Source organism: Triticum aestivum, chromosome 2B (assembly GCF_018294505.1).
Source record: "Triticum aestivum cultivar Chinese Spring chromosome 2B, IWGSC CS RefSeq v2.1, whole genome shotgun sequence".
In the NCBI taxonomy this organism is placed as follows: domain Eukaryota; kingdom Viridiplantae; phylum Streptophyta; class Magnoliopsida; order Poales; family Poaceae; genus Triticum; species Triticum aestivum.
Window position 1 is genome coordinate 386,232,526 of NC_057798.1, and position 13,175 is coordinate 386,245,700.

Consider the following 13,175-nt stretch of genomic DNA (forward strand, 5'->3'; position numbering starts at 1 on the left):
CTCCGGGAGGTTATCGGAACCCCCCCGAGAGGTATATGGGCCTTAATGGGCTTTAGTGGAAAGGAGGGGAAAGGAGCAAGGGAGGGGGCGCCCCCCAAGCCCAATCCGAATTGAAGGGGGGCCGGGCCCCCTTTCCTTCGTCCCTCCTTCCTCTTCCTTCCCTCTCCCTCTCCAAATAGGAAAGGGAGGAGTCCTACTCCCGGTGGGAGTAGGACTTCTCCCCTTGGGCGCGCCACCTCCCCTTGGCCGGCCCCCTCCTCCACTCCTTTATATACGGGGGAGGGGGGCACCCCATAGACACAATAATTGATCATTGATCTCTTAGCCGTGTGCGGTGCCCCCCTCCACCATAGTCCTCCTCGATAATATCGTAGCGGTGCTTAGGCGAAGCCCTGCGTTGGTAGAACATCATCATCGTCACCACGCCGTCGTGCTGACAGAACTCTCCCTCGACACTCGGTTGGATCGGAGTTCGAGGGACGTCATCGAGCTGAACGTGTGCAAGAACTTGGAGGTGCCGTGCTTTCGGTGCTTGATCGGTCGGCCCGTGAAGACATACGACTAAATCAACCGTGTTGTGTTAACGCTTCCGCTTTCGGTGTATGAGGGTACATGGACAACACTCTCCCCTCTCGTTGCGATGCATCACCATGATCTTGCGTGTGCGTAGGAATTTTTTTGAGATTACTACGTTCCCCAACAGTGGCATCCGAGCCTGGTTTTATGCGTAGATGTTATATGCACGAGTAGAACACAAGTGAGTTGTGGCCGATACAAGTCATACTGCTTACCAGCATGTCATACTTGGGTTCGGCGGTATTGTTGGATGAAGCGGCTCGGACCGACATTATGCGTACGCTTACGCGAGACTAGTTCTACCGACGTGCTTTGCACACAGGTGGCTGGCGGGTGTCAGTTTCTCCAACTTTAGTTGAACCGAGTGTGGCTACGCCCGGTCCTTGAGAAGGTTAAAACAACACTAACTTGATGAACTATCATTGTGGTTTCGATGCATAGGTAAGAACGGTTCTTGCTAAGCCCGTAGCAGCCATGTAAAACTTGCAACAACAAAGTAGAGGATGTCTAACTTGTTTTTGCAGGGCATGTTGTGATGTGGTATGGTCAAGACGTGATGCTTATTTTATTGTATGAGATGATCATGTTTTGTAACCGAGTTATCGACAACTGGCAGGAGCCATATGGTTGCCGCTTTATTGTATACAATGCAATCGCCCTGTAATTGCTTTACTTTATCACTAAGCGGTAGCGATAGTCGTAGAAGCAATAGTTGGCGAGACGACAATGATGCTACGATGGAGATCAAGGTGTCGCGTCGATGACGATGGTGATCATGACGGTGCTTCGGAGATGGAGATCACAAGCACAAGATGATGATGGCCATATCATATCACTTATATTGATTGCGTGTGATGTTTATCTTTTATGCATCTTATCTTGCTTTGATTGTCGGTAGCATTATAAGATGATCTCTCACTAAATTTCAAGATAAAAGTGTTCTCCCTGAGTATGCACCGTTGTCAAAGTTCGTCGTGCCCAGACACCACGTGATGATCGGGTGTGATAAGCTCTACGTCCATCTACAATGGGTGCAAGCCAGTTTTGCACACGCAGAATACTCAGGTTAAACTTGACGAGCCTAGCATATGCAGATATGGCCTCGGAACACTGAGACCGAAAGGTCGAGCGTGAATCATATAGTAGATATGATCAACATAGTGATGTTCACCATTGAAAACTAGTCCATTTCACGTGATGATCGGTTATGGTTTAGTTGATTTGGATCACGTGATCACTTAGATGATTAGAGGGATGTCTATCTAAGTGGGAGTTCTTAAGTAATATGATTAATTGAACTTAAATTTATCATGAACTTAGTACCTGATAGTATTTTGCTTGTCTATGTTTGTTGTAGATAGATGGCTCGTGTTGTTGTTCCGTTGAATTTTAATGCGTTCCTTGAGAAAGCAAAGTTGAAAGATGATGGTAGCAATTACACGGACTGGGTCCGTAACTTGAGGATTATCCTCATTGCTGCACAGAAGAATTACGTCCTGGAAGCACCGCTAGGTGCCAAACCTGCTGCAGGAGCAACACCAGATGTTATGAACGTCTGGCAGAGCAAAGCTGATGACTACTTGATAGTTCAGTGTGCCATGCTTTACGGCTTAGAACCGGGACTTCAACGACGTTTTGAACGTCATGGAGCATATGAGATGTTCCAGGAGTTGAAGTTAATATTTCAAGCAAATGCCCGGATTGAGAGATATGAAGTCTCCAATAAGTTCTACAGCTGCAAGATGGAGGAGAATAGTCCTGTCAGTGAGCATATACTCAGAATGTCTGGGTATAACAATCACTTGATTCAACTGGGAGTTAATCTTCCGGATGATAGCGTCATTGACAGAATTTTTCAATCACCGCCACCAAGCTACAAGAGCTTCGTGATGAACTATAATATGCAAGGTATGGATAAGATAATTCCTGAGCTCTTCGCAATGCTAAAGGCTGCGGAGGTAGAAATCAAGAAGGAGCATCAAGTGTTGATGGTCAATAAGACCACCAGTTTGAAGAAAAAGGGCAAAGGGAAAAAGAAGGGGAACTTCAAGAAGAACGGCAAACAAGTTGTTGCTCAAGAGAAGAAACCCAAGTCTGGACCTAAGCCTGAGACTGAGTGCTTCTACTGCAAGCAGACTGGTCACTGGAAGCGGAACTGCCCCAACTATTTGGCGGATAAGAAGGATGGCAAGGTGAACAAAGGTATATGTGATATACATGTTATTGATGTGTACCTTACCAGAGCTCGCAGTAGCACCTGGGTATTTGATACTGGTTCTGTTGCTAATATTTGCAACTCGAAACATGGACTACAGATTAAGCGGACACTGGCTACGGACGAGGTGACGATGTGCGTGGGAAATGGTTCCAAAGTCGATGTGATCGTCGTCGGCACACTACCTCTACATCTACCTTCGGGGTTAGTTTTAGACCTAAATAATTGTTATTTGGTGCCAGCATTGAGCATGAACATTATATGTGGATCTTGTTTGTTGCGAGATGGTTATTCATTTAAATCTGAGAATAATGGTTGTTCTATTTATATGAGTAATATCTTTTATGGTCATGCACCCTCAAAGAGTGATCTATTTTTGATGAATCTCGATAGTAGTGATACACATATCCATAATGTTGAAGCCAAAAGATGCAGAGTTGATAATGATAGTGCAACTTATTTGTGGCACTACCATTTAGGTCATATTGGTGTAAAGCGCATGAAGAAACTCCATACTGATGGACTTTCGGAATCACTTGATTATGAATCACTTGGTACTTGCGAACCATGCCTCATGGGCAAGATGACTAAAATGCCGTTCTCCGGAACTATGGAGTGAGCAACTAATTTGTTGGAAATCATACATATTGATGTATGTGGTCCAATGAATGTTGAGGCTCGCGGCGGGTATCATTATTTTCTCACCCTCACAGATGATTTGAGCATATGTGGGTATATCTACTTAATGAAACATAAGTCTAAAACAATTGAAAAGTTCAAAGAATTTCAGAGTGAAGTTGAAAATCATCATAACAAGAAAATAAAGTTTCTACGATCTGATCATGGAGGAGAATATTTGAGTTACGATTTTGGTCTACATTTGAAACAATGCGGAATAGTTTCGCAACTCACGCCACCCGGAACACCACAGCATAATGGTGTGTCCGAACGTCGTAATCGTACTTTACTAGATATGGTGTGATCTATGATGTCTCTTACTGATTTACCGCTATCATTTTGGGGTTATGCTTTAGAGATGGCTACATTCACGTTAAATTGGGCACCATCAAAATCAGTTGAGACGACGCCTTATGAACTATGGTTTGGCAAGAAACCAAAGTTGTCGTTTCTTAAAGTTTGGGGCTGCGATGCTTATGTGAAAAAACTTCAACCTGATAAGCTCGAACCCAAATCGGAGAAATGTGTCTTCATAGGATACCCAAAGGAAACTGTTGGGTACACCTTCTATCACAGATCCGAAGGCAAGATATTTGTTGCAAAGAATGGATCCTTTCTAGAGAAGGAGTTTCTCTCGAAAGAAGTGAGTGGGAGGAAAGTAGAACTTGATGAGGTAACTGTACCTGCTCCCTTATTGGAAAATAGTTCATCACAGAAACCGGTTCCTGTGACGACTACACCAATTAGTGAGGAAGTTGATGATATTGATCATGAAACTTCATATCAAGTTACAATCGAACCTCGTAGGTCAACCAGAGTAAGATCTGCACCAGAGTGGTACGGTAATCCTATTCCGGAGGTCATGTTACTTGACCATGGCGAACCTACGAACTATGAGGAAGTGATGATGAGCCCAGATTCCGCAAAATGGCTTGAGGCCATGAAATCTGAGATAGGATCCATGTATGAGAACAAAGTGTGGACTTTGGTTGACTTGCCCGATGATCGGCAAGCCATCGAGAATAAATGGATCTTCAAGAAGAAGACAGACGCTGATGGTAATGTTAATGTCTACAAAGCTCGACTTGTTGCGAAAGGTTTTTGACAAGTTCAAGGGGTTGACTACGATGAGACTTTCTCACTCGTAGCGATGCTTAAGTCTGTCCGAATCATGTTAGCAATTACCACATTTTATGATTATGAAATTTGGCAAATGGATGTCAAAACTGCATTCCTGAATGGATTTCTGGAAGAAGAGTTGTATATGATGCAACCAGAAGGTTTTGTCAATCCAAAGGATGCTAACAAAGTGTGCAAGCTCCAGCGATCCATTTATGGCCTGGTGCAAGCCTCTCGGAGTTGGAATAAACGCTTTGATAGTGTGATCAAAGCATATGGTTTTATACAGACTTTTGGAGAAGCCTGTATTTACAAGAAAGTGAGTGGGAGCTCTGTAGCATTTCTAATATTATATGTGGACGACATATTATTGATTGGAAATGATATAGAATTTCTGGATAGCATAAAAGGATACTTGAATAAAAGTTTTTCAATGAAAGACCTCGGTGAAGCTGCTTACATATTGGGCATCAAGATCTATAGAGATAGATCAAGACGCTTAATTGGACTTTCACAAAGTACATACCTTGATAAAGTTTTGAAAAAGTTCAAAATGGATCAAGCAAAGAAAGGTTCTTGCCTGTAATACAAGGTGTGAAATTGAGTCAGACTCAATGCCCGACCACTGTAGAAGATAGAGAGAAAATGAAAGAAGTTCCCTATGCTTCAGCCATAGGCTCTATCATGTATGCAATGCTATGTACCAGACCTGATGTGTGCCTTGCTATTAGTTTAGCAGGGAGGTACCAAAGTAATCCAGGAGTGGATCACTGGACAACGGTCAAGAACATCCTAAAATACCTGAAAAGGACTAAGGATATGTTTCTCATTAATGGAGGTGAAAAGAGCTAGTCGTAAATGGTTACATCGATGCAAGCTTTGACACTGATCCGGACGATTCTAAATCACAAACCGGATACGTGTTTATATTGAACGGTGGAGCTGTCAGTTGGTGCAGTTCTAAACAAAGCGTCGTGGTGGGTTCTACATGTGAAGCGGAGTACATAGCTGCTTCGGAAGCAGCAAATGAAGGAGTCTGGATGAAGGAGTTCATATCCGATCTAGGTGTCATACCTAGTGCATCGGGTCCAATAAAAATCTTTTGTGACAATACTGGTGCAATTGCCTTGGCAAAGGAATCCAGATTTCACAAGAGAACCAAGCACATCAAGAGACGCTTCAATTCCATCCGAGACCAAGTCCAGGTGGGAGACATAGAGATTTGCAAGATACATACAGATCTGAATGTTGAAGACCCATTGACTAAGCCTCTTCCACGAGCAAAACATGATCAGCACCAAGGCTCCATGGGTGTTAGAATCATTACTGTGTAATCTAGATTATTGACTCTAGTGCAAGTGGGAGACTGAAGGAAATATGCCCTATAGGCAATAATAAAGTTATTATTTATTTCCTCATATCATGATAAATGTTTATTATTCATGCTAGAATTGTATTGCCAGGAAACATAATGCATGTGTGAATACATAGACAAACATAGTGTCACTAGTATGCCTATACTTGACTAGCTCGTGAATCAAAGATGGTTAAGTTTCCTAACCATAGACATGAGTTGTCATTTGATTAACGGGATCACATCATTAGGAGAATGATGTGATTGACTTGATCCATTCGGTTAGCTTAGCACTTGATTGTTTAGTATGTTGCTATTGCTTTCTTCATGACTTATACATGTTCCTATGACTGAGATTATGTAACTCCCGCTTACCGGAGGAACACTTTGTGTGCTACCAAACGTGACAACATAATTGGATGATTATAAAGGTGCTCTACAGGTGTCTCCAAAGGTACTTGTTGAGTTGACGTATTTCGAGATTAGGATTTGTCACTCTGATTGTCGGAGAGGTATCTCTGGGCCCTCTCGGTAATGCACATCACTATAAGCCTTGCAAGCAATGTAGCTAATGAGTTAGTTACGGGATGATGCATTGCGTAACGAGTAAAGAGACTTGCCGGTAACGAGATTGAACTAGGTATTGAGATATCGACGATCGAATCTCGGGCAAGTAACATACCGATGACAAAGGGAACAACGTATGTTGTTTGCGGTTTGACCGATAAAGATCTTCGTAGAATATGTAGGAGCCAATATGAGCATCCAGGTTCCACTATTGGTTATTGACCGGAGACGTGTTTCAGCCATGTCTACATAGTTCTCGAACCCGTAGGGTCCGCACGCTTAAAGTTAGATGAGAGTTATATTATGAGTTTATGTGTTTTGATGTACCGAAGGTTGTTAGGAGTCCCGTATGTGATCACGGACATGACGAGGAGTCTCGAAATGGTCGAGACATGAAGATCGATATATTGGACAACTATATTTGGACACCGGAAAGGTTCCAGGTGAGATTAGGACAATACGGGAGCTCCGGGAGGTTATCAGAACCCCCCGGGAGGTATATGGGCCTTAATGAGCTTTAGTGGAAAGGAGGGGAAAGGAGCAAGGGAGCCCCCCCCCAAGCCCAATCCGAATTGGGAGGGGGGCCGGCCCCCCTTTCCTTCCTCCCTCCTTCCTCTTCCTTCCCTCTCCCTCTCCAAATAGGAAAGGGAGGAGTCCTACTCCCGGTGGGAGTAGGACTCCCCCCCCTTGGGCGCGCCTCCTCCCCTTGGCCGGCCCCCTCCTCCACTCCTTTATATACGGGGAGGGGGGCACCCCATAGACATAACAATTGATCATTGATCTCTTAGCCGTGTGCAGTGCCCCCTCCAACATAGTCCTCCTCGATAATATCATAGTGGTGCTTAGGCGAAGCCCTGCGTTGGTAGAACATCATCATCGTCACCACTCCGTCATGCTGATGGAACTCTCCCTCGACACACGGCTGGATCAGAGTTCGAGGGACATCATCGAGCTGAATGTGTGCAAGAACTCAGAGGTGCCGTGCTTTCGGTGCTTGATCGGTCGGGCCGTGAAGACGTACGACTACATCAATCGCGTTGTGATAACGCTTCCGCTTTCGGTCTATGAGGGTACATGGACAACACTCTCCCCTCTCGTTGCTATGCATCACCATGATCTTGCGTGTGCGTAGGAAATTTTTTGAAATTACTACGTTCCCCAACAACTTCCACATCAGCTCTGGTCGCTCTCTCCGCTACGGTGGACCTTTGGCATGCTCGGCTGGGACATCCAAATCCGGCCACCCTCCGTCATATTCTTAGGACTTCTTCTTTCACGTGTAATAAAACCGATGATCATACTTGTCATGCTTGTCGCCTCGGCAAGCACGTTCGTCTTCCGTTTAGTGCGTTCTCATCGGTGGCGTCGTATCCATTTGAGTTGATTCATAGTGACTTATGGACATGCAATAAGTGTTTTTTTATACTATCTTTTTATACTTGATGATTTTTCGCACTATGTGTGGACCATCCCGTTGCGGAGAAAATCTGATGCACTCTCCGTCCTTACTACCTTTTACTCCTATGTCGCTATGCAGTTTGGGTGTCCCAATCATGCCTTGCAGACTGACAACGGGAAGGAGTTCGACAATGTCGGGGTTCGCACCCTCCTTGCCACACATGCCACGATTCTTCGTCTCACTTGCCCGTATACCTCACAACAAAATGGTCGCGCCGAACGGATCCTTCGCAACCTCGATAATTGTGTGCACACCCTTCTCTTCCACGCTAATGTCCCGCCTCGATTTTGGCCGGACGCCCTCTCCACCGCCTCTCTCCTCATCAACATTCATCCGAGTCGTGCTCGTGGGAACTTTGCACCACATCATCTCCTCTTCGGTAGCCCTCCCTCCTATGACAACCTTCATGTTTTTGGGTGTCTTTGTTATCCTAGCATCGCCTCCACTACTCCTCATAAACTCGCACCTCGCTCCGTGGCATGCATCTTTCTCGGATACCCACCAAACAACAAAGGCTATCGTTGCTATGATCCGGTTTCCCACCGAGTTTTCACTTCACGACACATTTACTTTGACGAGAGGTCTTTTCCCTTTTACCAGGTACCGCCGCCGGTCGACTCGCCATCGTCACCCACGCCTCCCAGCGCCCCTCGAGGAGGTCGCTCACTTGCGCTCGGGCCCCCTCCCACAGCGCCTGGGCACTCTTCCAGGTCCGTGGCATTGGACCCGGCCCCGTCACCCGCCGCCCCAGGTTCTCCCGCCTCCTCGCCGGCGGCCACGGCGCCCCCGACTCCTGTCGAGTCCGTAGCACGGTCAGCGAGCGCATCTCCTGCGCCTGATCCTGGCTCCTCGACGGCCTCACCGGTGAACCCGATGGGCTCTTCATTGACTTCGCCCTCGGTCGATCCCCCCTCACCGGCCTCGCCGGCCCCGTCGCTGGCCTCATCACCGGCCTGTCGGCCTTGTCGTCGGCCTTGTCACCAGCCTCGCTGGCCCCGGCCTCGCCGGCCGCCTCGGACATCCGCATGGTCACTCATGCTCGTGCCGGCATTCACTGACCCAACATGTGCTATTCAACGGACGAGTATCTCCTTGCTGCCTCGACCCCGAGGGTGAACTACTCCCTCCTCATCATGGATAGCGCCGGGATGATGAAGATGGCCACCGGTGATGGGATCCCCCTCCGGCAGGGCGCCGGAACGGGCTCCCGCGAGGTTTTTGGTGGCTACAGAGGCTTGCGGCGGCGGAACTCCCGATCTATCTTCTGTTCTAGAAGTTTTAGGGTACAAGAGTATATATGGGTGCAGGGGGTATGTCGGTGGAGCTTCGGGGGCCCCACGAGGCAGGGGGGCGCGCCCTAGGGGGGTGGGCATGCCCCCCACCCTCGTGAGCACCTCCCGTATCTTCTGACGTGGAGTCCAAGTCCATCAGGTGGGTTTCCTTCCAAAAATAACTTCTCCAGTTGATTTCGTTCCGTTTTGACTCCGTGTGATATTCCTTTTCCTCGAAACACTGAAATAGGCATAAAACAGCAAATCTGGGCTGGGCCTCCGGTTAATAGGTTAGTCCCAAATATAATATAAAAGTGGATAATAAAGCCCAACATTGCCTAAAACAGTAGATGATATAGCATGGAGCAATCAAAAATTATAGATACGTTGGAGATGTATCAAGCATCCCCAAGCTTAATCCTGCTCGTCCTCGAGTAGATAAATGATAAAAAAGATAATTTTTGATGTGGAGTGCTAGTTGGCATAATTTCAATGTAATTCTTCTTACTTGTGATATGAATATTCAGATCCAAAAGATTCAAGACAAAAGTTTATATTGATAAAAGAAATAGTAACACTTCAAGCATACTAATCAAAGTAATCATGTCTTCTCAAAATAACATGGCAAAAGAAAGTTCATCCCTACAAAATCTTATAGTTAGACTATGCTCCATTTTCATCACACAAAGATGTTCCCAACTTCTATACCCCCGATGATAAGACAAGCAATTGTTTCATACTTAAATAATCTCAAACTTTTTCAACCTTCACGTAATACATGAGCGTGAGCCATGGATATAGCACTATGGGTGGAATAGAATATGATGTGGGGATTGTGTGGAGAAGACAAAAAGGAGAAAGTCTCACATTGACGAGGATAATCAATGGGCTATGGAGATGCCCATTAATTTATGTCAACATGAGGAGTAGGGATTGCCATGCAACGGATGCACTAGAGCTATGAATGCTCAACAAAAGAAAACTAGTGGGTGTGCATCCAACTCGCTTGCTCATGAAGACCTAGGGCATTTGAGGAAGCCCATCGTAGGAATATACAAGCCAAGTTCTATAATGAAAAATTCCCACTAGTGTAAAAAGACAACTTATGAGACTCACTACATGAAGAACAAGGTGCTACTTTGAAGCACAATATATAAGACTCACTACATGAAGAACAAGGTACTACTTTGAAGCACAAGTGTGGAAAAAGAGATAGTAGCATTGCCCTTTTTTCTTTTCTTTTTTTTCTTTTTTTCCTTTTCCTTATTTTTTTTGGGCCTTTCTTTTTTTTCTTTTGGCCTTTATTCTTTTTTTCTCTTTCTTTTCTTTTTGGGCAATGCTCTAACAATGATGATCATCACACTTCTATTGATTACAACATAAGATTACAACTCGAAACTTAGAACAAGATATGACTCTATATGAATGCCTCCGGCGGTGTACCGGGATGGTGCAATGAATCAAGAGTGACATGTATGAAAAATAATGCATGGTGGCTTTGCCACAAATATGATGTCAACTTCATGATCATGCAATGGCAATATGACAAAAGTAAAGTATGTCATGATGATGATCGGAACGGTGGAAAGTTGCATGACAATATATCTCGGAATGGCTATGGAAATGCCATAATAGGTAGGTATGGTGGCTGTTTTGAGGAAGATATAAGGAGCTTTATGTGTGATAGAGCGTATCGTATCATGGGGTTCTTACGCACCGGCGAAGTTTGCACCAACTCTCAAGGTGAGAAAGGGCAATGCACGGTACCGAAGAGGCTAGCAATGGTGGAAAGGTAAAAGTGCGTATAATCCATGGACTCAACATTAGTCAAAAGAACTCATATACTTATTGCAAAAATTTAGAAGTCATCAAAAACCAAGTACTACGTGCATGCTCCTAGGGGGATAGATTGGTAGGATAAGACCATCGCTCATCCCCGACCGCCACTCATAAGGATGCACAAGCCAGGTACACTTCATGTTTCAAATTTGTTACACAACTTTAACCATACGTGCATGCTACAGGACTTGCTAACTTCAACACAAGCATTCTTTGAATTCATAATCACCCAACTAGCATGAATTTAATATCACTACCTCCATATCTCAAAACAATTATCAAGTATCAAACTTTTCTTAGTATTCAACACACTCATAAGAAAGTTTCACATATCTTGAATACCAAGTATATTAATATTAAGCAAATTACCATGCTATTGACGACTCTCAAAATAATCTAAGTGAAGTATGAGAGTTCATCTATTTCTTCAAAATAAAACTACCACCATGCTCTAAAAGGTATAAGTGATGCACTAGAACAAATGACAAACTACTCAGAAAGATAATAGTGAAGGTCAATGAGTAGCTAAATAATTATGCAACTATGCGAAGACTCTCTCTCATTGAATAATTTCAGATCTTGATACTTTATTCAAACAGCAAGCAAAGCTAAAGAAAACTACATTGCAAGGATAACACAACTCATGTGAAGAAGCAAAAACTTAGGCTCAACCGATACTAACCGATAGTTGTTGAAGAAGAAAGGTGGGATGCCTACCGGGGCATCCCCAAACTTAGATGCTTGAGACTTTTTGAAATATTATCTTGGGGTGCCTTGGGCATCCCCAATCTTGAGCTTTTGTGTCTCCTTAATTCCTCTCATATCATGGTTTCTCTTTTTATCAAAAGCTTCATTCACAACAAACTCAACAAGAACTCATGAGATAGGTTAGTATAAACCAATGCAAAACCTTATCATTTTCTACTGTAAAAAATCACTTAAATAATTACTCAACATTGCATACTAAATGCCTCTGCATATTTAATACTCCTATCCTCAAATAGAATCATTAATCAAGCAAACATATGCAAACAATGCAACCATAATAGCAATCTGCCAAAACAGTACAGTCTGTAAAGAATGCAAGAGTATCAATACTTCCCTAACTCCAAAAATTATGAACTAAAATTCCCACTGTAATAAATTTATCATAGCTCAATATTCAAAAAGATTCAACATCATACCACTCTCTGACTTTTCTAGGGAATTTGTTCAACAGCGGTAAACTTTCTGTTTTTCAAACAGCAAAATGTATACTAGCAAAATAAGCATGGAAAAGGCTATCCTTGACTTCTTTATTGAAACTAAAGATGCAAAACATTATTCTAAATAACAGCAAGCAAAAACTAACAAAAGGAAATTACGCTCCAAGCAAAACACATATCATGTGGTGAATAAAAATATAGCTCCAAGTAAAGTTACCAATGAACGAAGACGAAAGAGGGGATGCCTTCCGGGGCATCCCCAAGCTTAGGCTTTTGGCTATTCTTGAATATTATCTTGGGGTGTCTTGGGCATCCCAAAGCTTAGGCTCTTGCCACTCCTTATTCCACAGTCCATCGAATCCTTATCCAAAACTTGAAAACTCCACAACACAAAACTCAACAGAAAACTCGTAAGCTCCGTTAGTATAAGAAAATAAAACCACCACTTAGTTACTGTAATGAGATCATTCTTTATTTATATTGGTGTTAAACCTACTGTATTCCAACTTATCTATGGTTCATACCCTCCGATACTACTCATAGATTCATCAAAATAAGCAAACAACACATAAAAAACAGAATCTGTCAAAAACAGAACAGTCTGTAGTAATCTGTATCAAATGTATACTTCCGGAACTCCAAAAATTCTACCAAATTAGGAAGACATGAGAAATTTGTGTACCAATCCATATCAAAAAGAATCAGATCCTAAGAACGTTTCTGTGAATTAACAAAACTAATTTACTGGGTGCAAAAGTTTCTGATTTCCGGCAGGATCAACACAACTATCACCGTAAGCTATCCTAAAGGTCTTACTTGGCACTTTATTGAAACAAAAGCTATAAAACATGATTACTACAGTAGAATAATCATGTGAAACCACAAAAACTGT